This window comes from Oncorhynchus kisutch, linkage group LG25 (assembly GCF_002021735.2).
Source record: "Oncorhynchus kisutch isolate 150728-3 linkage group LG25, Okis_V2, whole genome shotgun sequence".
NCBI classification, from domain to species: domain Eukaryota; kingdom Metazoa; phylum Chordata; class Actinopteri; order Salmoniformes; family Salmonidae; genus Oncorhynchus; species Oncorhynchus kisutch.
Genome location: NC_034198.2, coordinates 21,675,584 through 21,683,298, shown reverse-complemented (window position 1 = coordinate 21,683,298; position 7,715 = coordinate 21,675,584). Strand labels below are relative to the sequence as shown.

Here is a 7,715-nt window from a genome sequence, read left to right as displayed (position 1 = left end):
CAGTTCATGACCCATTTATTAGTATGTTAAATAATGAAGGTATTCTCATAGTTTCTCTCTAAGAAATATAGTACTCACAGCAGCAATCCATGCCTTATCACAAGCAGATTACAGTAGCCCACTATATCTAGATAGTGAAAAATATGTCAATAAAACAATAAAGGAAATATATAAAAGAGAAGAATGTGGAGTTTCCAATTCATTACATCTCTGATTGCGTCTATAATTCCCACTATTGCTACTAAAGCAAATCAACAGTGTACTTTAGGAGTGGCATTTGCGGTCAGTAACAAAGGGTTAATTGTGTTGACATTATGACTCCTTCATCCAAACACAAGGAAGAACACTGATAAAACATTTAGATGCTGGGAAGAGTAGATACATTTTGCCACTTGGCATAGTGCCATGCTTGCTTATTGCACACAGGTGTTGCTAAAAGAATGACGGCTTATTGGGCAAATGTGAACATATTTAATGGAAAGTGACGGCAAAGACGAGGGAACGTTCCTGGCGGGAATTGTTTAGGGATCAATGATTTACTGGTGGGAATGTTTTTAAGGGAAGGTTTAAGACTGTAAGAAAGATAATAAAGATTTGTATGCATCAGGAGATTATTCAATTGAACTTTAACCCCAACTCATTGCTGATATATAAAAAAGCATTCCCATGTCTCCAATTTACTGGAAGCCTGTAACGTTTTTCCAGTAAGTGAGATCAGTGCAACGTACTCAAAGCATGTCACAAGTTGGCATCCATTCAGAATAAAGGAGGGATCAGCATACATGTGGCGCTTAAGAAAGGTGACTTAATAAGACCAGTCAAAGCATCATCTCAATCAACTCACTCGACAGGCCAGGTATCTGCAGATACCCGTCACACAGGCGTCAATAATAATCAGTATCCATAATTCTCACACTACCAACATTGCTGAGTAACAACTTCGCCCTGTCTCCATCCTTACCAGATGTTTAGAAACATTTAGCCAGTAAGTGAGACCTGTGCATTGTCTTCCCAAGCATACGTAGCAAGTTGGTGTGTTTTCAAGATTCATAATCCACATAATAATTGACATTTACGGGATTATTTTCCTGCAGTAGCAAACTGGCTCAAATTAAAATCCTACATCTGTAAACACCACAGGTTTTCAAATATGCAAAATAATAGCACGCTTTTAAAAACCTTGGTTCTCATGAAAACCTTCAGCCAATGTCACAGACAAAAGTTCTGAAATGCATGATGTATAAAGTAAACCACAAAATTAAGTTGGCTGTTACTGAAAGTGTACTTTTTATTGAATAGAGACCTCAGCTGAGTTCTGAAAGAAGCCTATTCATAGTAGCCCATTCAATGTGGCAGTCAGTCAGAACAATAGCTAGAGAATGTGTTTGGTTTGGAAGCTCTAGAGCCTGCCGCCATTCAAAGCCCTATTTCTGTTTCCATGGCAACATCTAGTCAAAGCAGTAAAGAGAGGTAGAGAAGAAAATACCCAGGTGGTGAAATCACTAGCTCTGGACATTATCATGAGTTTTGAGCCAAACAGTAAGTACTATAGTGTGGGCCCTAAAACTTCAGAGAAGAGGAATGACATGGAGCTGAATGATTACTGGTCAGTTGGTGTCTTATTTCCAGGGTGTTTTAGCAGTGTATTGTTGTGGCTCGGCACTAATGACTATTTGTTTGTGTATGTGTTTGTGCTGTTGACATGTAGGCTAGTCCTAACTAAGGGAGTGAGGGGCTGAGCTGTGGGAATGAAAGCTGAGCTATGGGAATGAAAACAGTGGCAACTGTGACCTCATGACAATTGAAAATAGAGCAGGGAAATATGGTGAGTTAGGAAGTGTAAATTATAATGAACAGTGACTTTATGGATGGAATATGGATTATGATTTTCGAGAACAACTTTGTGTCTAGAGAGCTACAGGTATCCAAAAATACATCTGCTGGTTGATTCTTCCTGTGTTCCTTTTCACGGATTCTGATTTATTATAACAAAGTGGCTTTGATTTGACTAACTTACTGCTTTTGACATTCCTTTGATTCAGAACTACCTAAAGTAGTGTGTGTGTGTGTGTGTGTGTGTGTGTGTGTGTGTGTGTGTGTGTGTGTGTGTGTGTGTGTGTGTGTGTGTGTGTGTGTGTGTGTGTGTGTGTGTGTGTGTGTGTGTGTGTGTGTGTGTGTGTGTGTGTGCGTTACGACGTGGACCTGTTTGTGGGCGGTCCAGACTATGATCTGCTCTGCACCATCTGTAGATCTGTCCTGAGGTATCCTGTCAGAGTGGCCTGGAACCATGTATTCTGCAAGATCTCTATCCTACAGTGGCTCAGGAGGTAGAGTACACTGGGTCATCTCCTCAGTGTAACCTTAACTGGATTATTCATAAGAAAATGTAGTAGCTGTGTTATTATGAAAGGTACGAAGCAACCTGTGTTTCTAGGACACAAAATGTAGATTTTTGGCATATTTTCACAGTGCTTAAATATGATGACCATCTAGTTTCTTCAGGTTTCTACTGTAGAAGTGCAACATTTTATGTGATTGATTCAATTCTGCTTTCTCTCTAGACAGGAGACACGCCACTACTGTAGGAAACCTATCAGGTCCAGCTTTATATTTGTCATGTACAATTTGAGGAAAACTATCAGCCACCTCGGGTGAGTCATGACAGCCTAATGTTGCTAAATGTTTCTTTTACAAAGTAATTGGTTTCCTTTTCCTCAAGAAGCAATGTGTGAGGGTCACACAGTAGGAAGGAAATGGGATTTTTCAAGCATAGAGGAACACATGGGAGGCTTGTCAAACTTTAGTTTTTGTTTTCTGGGGATTGTGTTGTTTATTATTGGGCACAGGAGAGGCTAGTTGATTGTTTTACTGTCTACATTCATTTTTATGGCCGGTTTTACTATTTTTTTCCATCCTTACACTCTTAGAAAAAAAAGTGCTACCTAGAACATTAAAGGGTTAAACGGCTGCCCACATAGGAGAACCCTTTAAGGAACCCTTTTTGGTTGCAGGTAGAACCATTTTGGGTTCCATGTAGAAACTTTTCTACAGAGGGCTCCTCATGGAACCAAAAAGGGTTCTACCTGGAACCAAAAAGAGTTCTCCTATGGGGACAGCCGAAGAACCCTTTTTTTCTAAGAGTGTTGCCAAATTTGCTCATCTGCTTGCATGTGCCTCCTCTATATCAAGGTGTGTTGGTACTTCCCTTATGCATTACACTTTTCAGCACATTAACTTTTATTATAAACTGGTGGAATGAGCCCTGAAATCTGATTGGCTGAAAGCTGTGGTATATCAGACCATATACAACAGGTATGACAAAAAATGTATTTTTACTGTTGTAATTATTTTGGTAAGCAGTTTATAATAACAATAAGGCACCTCAGGAGTTTGTGGTACATGGCCAATATACCACGGCTAAGGGCTGTATCCAGGCACTCCGCGTTACATTGTGCACAAGAACAGCCCTTAGCCCTGCTATTTTGGCCATATACCACACCCCTCGTGCCTTATTGCTTAACTATACCGCAGGTCTATATAATCTGTCTATCCTGCCCTCTATTCACCATTCATAGTGACAATACTGGTAGGTGGATTGTTTGTCCAGATCTGCAATAGGCTAACTAGCAATCATACCACACATAAATGCCTTCAAAGCTGCATACATTTTCAATATTAATCCACAAGAACAATTAGGAATAGATGATAGGCAGGTTAGAGGCAAGGTGCCTTTACTGTGCATGAAAAAACAGTGAAGATCTAAGACATGCAGTTCAGAAAGCTTGATCTTGTTTAGGGACAATAAAATGATCACACCTAGACTAGCCTACAACACCACAATACAATGAACCTACCTAGACTAGCCTACAACACCACAATACAATGATCCTGCCTAGCATAGCCTACAACACCACAATACAATGATCCTACCTAGACTAGCCTACAACACCACAATACAATTATCCTACCTAGACTAGCCTACAACACCACAATACAATGATCCTACCTAGACTAGCCTACAACACCACAATACAATTATCCTACCTAGACTAGCCTACAACACCACAATACAATGATCCTACCTAGACTAGCCTACAACACCACAATACAATTATCCTACCTAGACTAGCCTACAACACCACAATACAATTATCCTACCTAGACTAGCCTACAACACCACAATACAATGACCCTACCTAGACTAGCCTACAACACCACAATACAATGATCCTGCCTAGCATAGCCTACAACACCACAATACAATGATCCTACCTGGACTAGCCTACAACACCACAATACAATTATCCTACCTAGCATAGCCTACAACACCACAATACAATTATCCTACCTAGCATAGCCTACAATAAAATTATCCAACCTAGCATAGCCTACAACACCACAATACAATGATCCTATCTAGCATAGCCTACAACACCACAATACAATGATCCTACCTAGACTAGTCTTCAACACCACAATACAATTATATTACCTAGACTAGCCTACAACACACAATACAATGATCCTACCTAGACTAGCCTACAACACCACAATACAATGATCCTACCTAGACTAGCCTACAACACCACAATACAATGTATACTTGCATTATTGTTTTCAAGTGAGTTTCTACTCAAGGCTGCAGTGAAAAGGTAATTTGAATAATGGTGCAAAGGCCTTGTGATATTTCATTCCATTTAAGAATTGTGCTTAAATTCTCCCCTTGTGGAGGTCAAACATTTTAAGCAGCTAAGCAGACTATCTGTGGGGGAAAAAAGAGTAGAATTAATTGAACTTGGTCTGGTCCACAGAATTATTATGGACTCCAGATACCTATCCAAATATGTTTTATTTGTTAGAGATGTTCACCAGCATAATACCAGAGCCAGAGACTCGACTACTCACTGTTTAAATCTATCTAGTAAGAACACATTTTTATAGACCAATTTGTTGAGTGGAACAAACTACCACTGTAACTCAAAGCCATACTAACCATAATCACGTTTTAAAAGAACGTCAAAATCTGGCTAATGAGTGAACAGTATAACCTTTTTGTCTGTATCTATATAATGTGTCTGTGTCTATGTAATGTGTCTGTATCTATGTAATGTGTCTGTGTCTATGTAATGTGTCTGTATATAATTAATGTGTCTGTGTCTATGTAATGTGTCTGTATCTATGTAATGTGTCTGTATCTATGTAATGTGTCTGCATCTATGTAATGTGTCTGTATATAATTAATGTGTCTGTATCTATGTAATGTGTCTGCATCTATGTAATGTGTCTGTATATAATTAATGTGTCTGTGTCTATGTAATGTGTCTGTATCTATGTAATGTGTCTGTATCTATGTAATGTGTCTGTATCTATGTAATGTGTCTGTATCTATATAATGTGTCTGTGTCTATGTAATGTGTCTGTATCTATGTAATGTGTCTGTATCTATGTAATGTGTCTGTATCTATGTAATGTGTCTGTATCTATGTAATGTGTCTGCATCTATGTAATGTGTCTATGTAAATAATAGGGACCACAATGGAAATAAGTTCCTAACTTTATTGTGGAATCCCGATCACTTAAAAAAAGATTTGTCTGTGTGTATATACACAGTGCCCTCCTTAATTATTGAGGTAGTGAAGCATTGTTTATTAAACTCCAAAAGTTTGGATTTGAAATTATACAATGACTATGGGGTTAAAGGGCAGACTGTCACCTTTAATTTGAGGCAATTGTTTGTACATGTTCGCCCCAATTTTAGGGGAGAAAATTATGAATATTCATGAGTGGGATAGTTACCAATGGGGGTATGATATTAGTGCCTCTGTAACTTTCTCACTCATCATTATTCACAATTCATTCAGGATTATCCGTAATCATGGTAGCATCCACATTTATGTAGAAGTGTTCAGAAACACATAATATTCTTATTTACAATAAAAGTGACTCCGAAATGACACAATCCATTATTTACCATTCATTCTAAAAGATCATCTGAAGCACAACCAAAACAACCAGAAAAATCATCCAATAGATTTGTAGTCACAAGCTTGATGTAGTCATTGCATGTTATGAATATGCAAATACTTAACTTTAATAAAAATATAAGTGAATTTGGCCCAATACTTTTGCTCCCCTAAAAGTAATTTGTCATTTCTAAACGGTTCACCCAATATGGATGAAAAGACCCTCAAATTAGAGCTGACAGTCTGCACTTTAAATCCAAACGTGTCAAATATAGAGTCAAAAGTACAAAAAATACTTTACTGTCCCAATAATTCAAATTGTTGAAAATGTGATTTCCTCCTAGTTGATTGTTGCCTGCAGCCGGCTCTGATCGTAGTGTAAATGATACAGGCAAGGAGACTGAGCTCGTCTGTTCTGGTCGGCGAACCCTCAACGTTCTAGCCTGTAGCCTTGCGTGGCATCGACTGCGCCACAAAAGTGGTAAAGTCGATATCCACGTTTATAAACACAGGGTCGCTACAATTATTGTTATTTGGGGTCATAAAAATGAGCAATTTTTCTTACAGTACAATACAGTACAATGGGAGGGTCGTGAAAATATGTTTAACTTTGTCTTGTTTTCTATGACACCTTGAGCTGGACCAGTCCCCCCCCCCCCCCCCAGTAAATGCAGAACTATCCCTCAATCTTGTAAACATCTGACCACAATCTTTGACTTGACTTTGACTTGCACTTTCCCACAGTCTTCCACTCCCCCCCCCCCCCCCCCCTCCTCTCTCCCCTTCTCACTCTCCCATGCAGTGTAACAATGATGGTTGCTCGGCCACCTTCCCTCTGTCTGAGGAGTTCCTTGGTGCACCGGTCAGCCCTGGAGCCAGCTCTGCCCCATGGACTGTGGTGCTCTGCTCACACAGGCCACCCAGAACCAACACAAACAACTGCTTCAGTTTGGATTCCAGGCTAGAATTTCCCCTTGACAATATACAAATGATCTTGGTGTAAATGGATGAATCCTCTTTGATGATGATTATGGTTACCCTAGGCGGCTGAAGCTGCAGGTGGAGTCCCAGAGGCAGAACCACAGAGCCATAGCTAGCGCCCTCCGGAGGAAGATGAGGAGAAGGCAGATACAAGTTAGGAGGCAGGTGGCACTCATCTGTGAGAGTCTAGAGGTCATGGGAGAGGCAGAGGAGGGACAGGAGGGTGAGGGAGAGGGTGAAGGAGAGGTGTATGAGAGATATAGAGAGGGGGAAGGAGAGGTGTATGAGGGATATGGAGAAGGGGAAGGAGAGGTGTATGAGGGATATGGAGAGGGGGAAGGAGAGGTGTATGAGGTATATAGAGAGGGGGAAGGAGAGGTGTATGAGGGATATAGAGAGGGGGAAGGAGAGGTGTATGAGGGATATGGAGAGGGGGAAGGAGAGGTGTATGAGGGATATAGAGAGGGGGAAGGAGAGGTATATGAGGGATATGGAGAGGGGGAAGGAGAGGTGTATGAGGGATATAGAGAGGGGGAAGGAGAGGTGTATGAGGGATATAGAGAGGGGGAAGGAGAGGTGTATGAGGGATATAGAGAGGGGGAAGGAGAGGTGTATGAGGGATATAGAGAGGGGGAAGGAGAGGTGTATGAGGGATATAGAGAGGGGGAAGGAGAGGTGTATGAGGGATATGGAGAGGGGGAAGGAGAGGTGTATGAGGGATATGGAGAGGGGGAAGGAGAGGTGTATGAGGGATATAGAGAGGGGGAAGGA

General features: G+C 40.6%; 1 long non-coding RNA gene across 2 annotated transcripts; it reads left to right on the top strand.

The window, feature by feature from the left end:
• The first annotated feature begins 1,482 nt into the window (after positions 1 to 1,482).
• On the top strand, positions 1,483 to 7,227 carry LOC116357485 (uncharacterized). Of its 2 annotated transcripts, XR_004205491.1 has the most exons (5): positions 1,483 to 1,606; positions 1,709 to 1,825; positions 2,222 to 2,410; positions 2,562 to 2,651; positions 6,766 to 7,227. It is a non-coding gene; the product is annotated as an uncharacterized LOC116357485 (long non-coding RNA). The 2 variants fall into 2 exon arrangements; XR_004205492.1 differs by lacking the exon at positions 1,709 to 1,825.
• Positions 7,228 to 7,715: the final 488 nt, after the last annotated feature.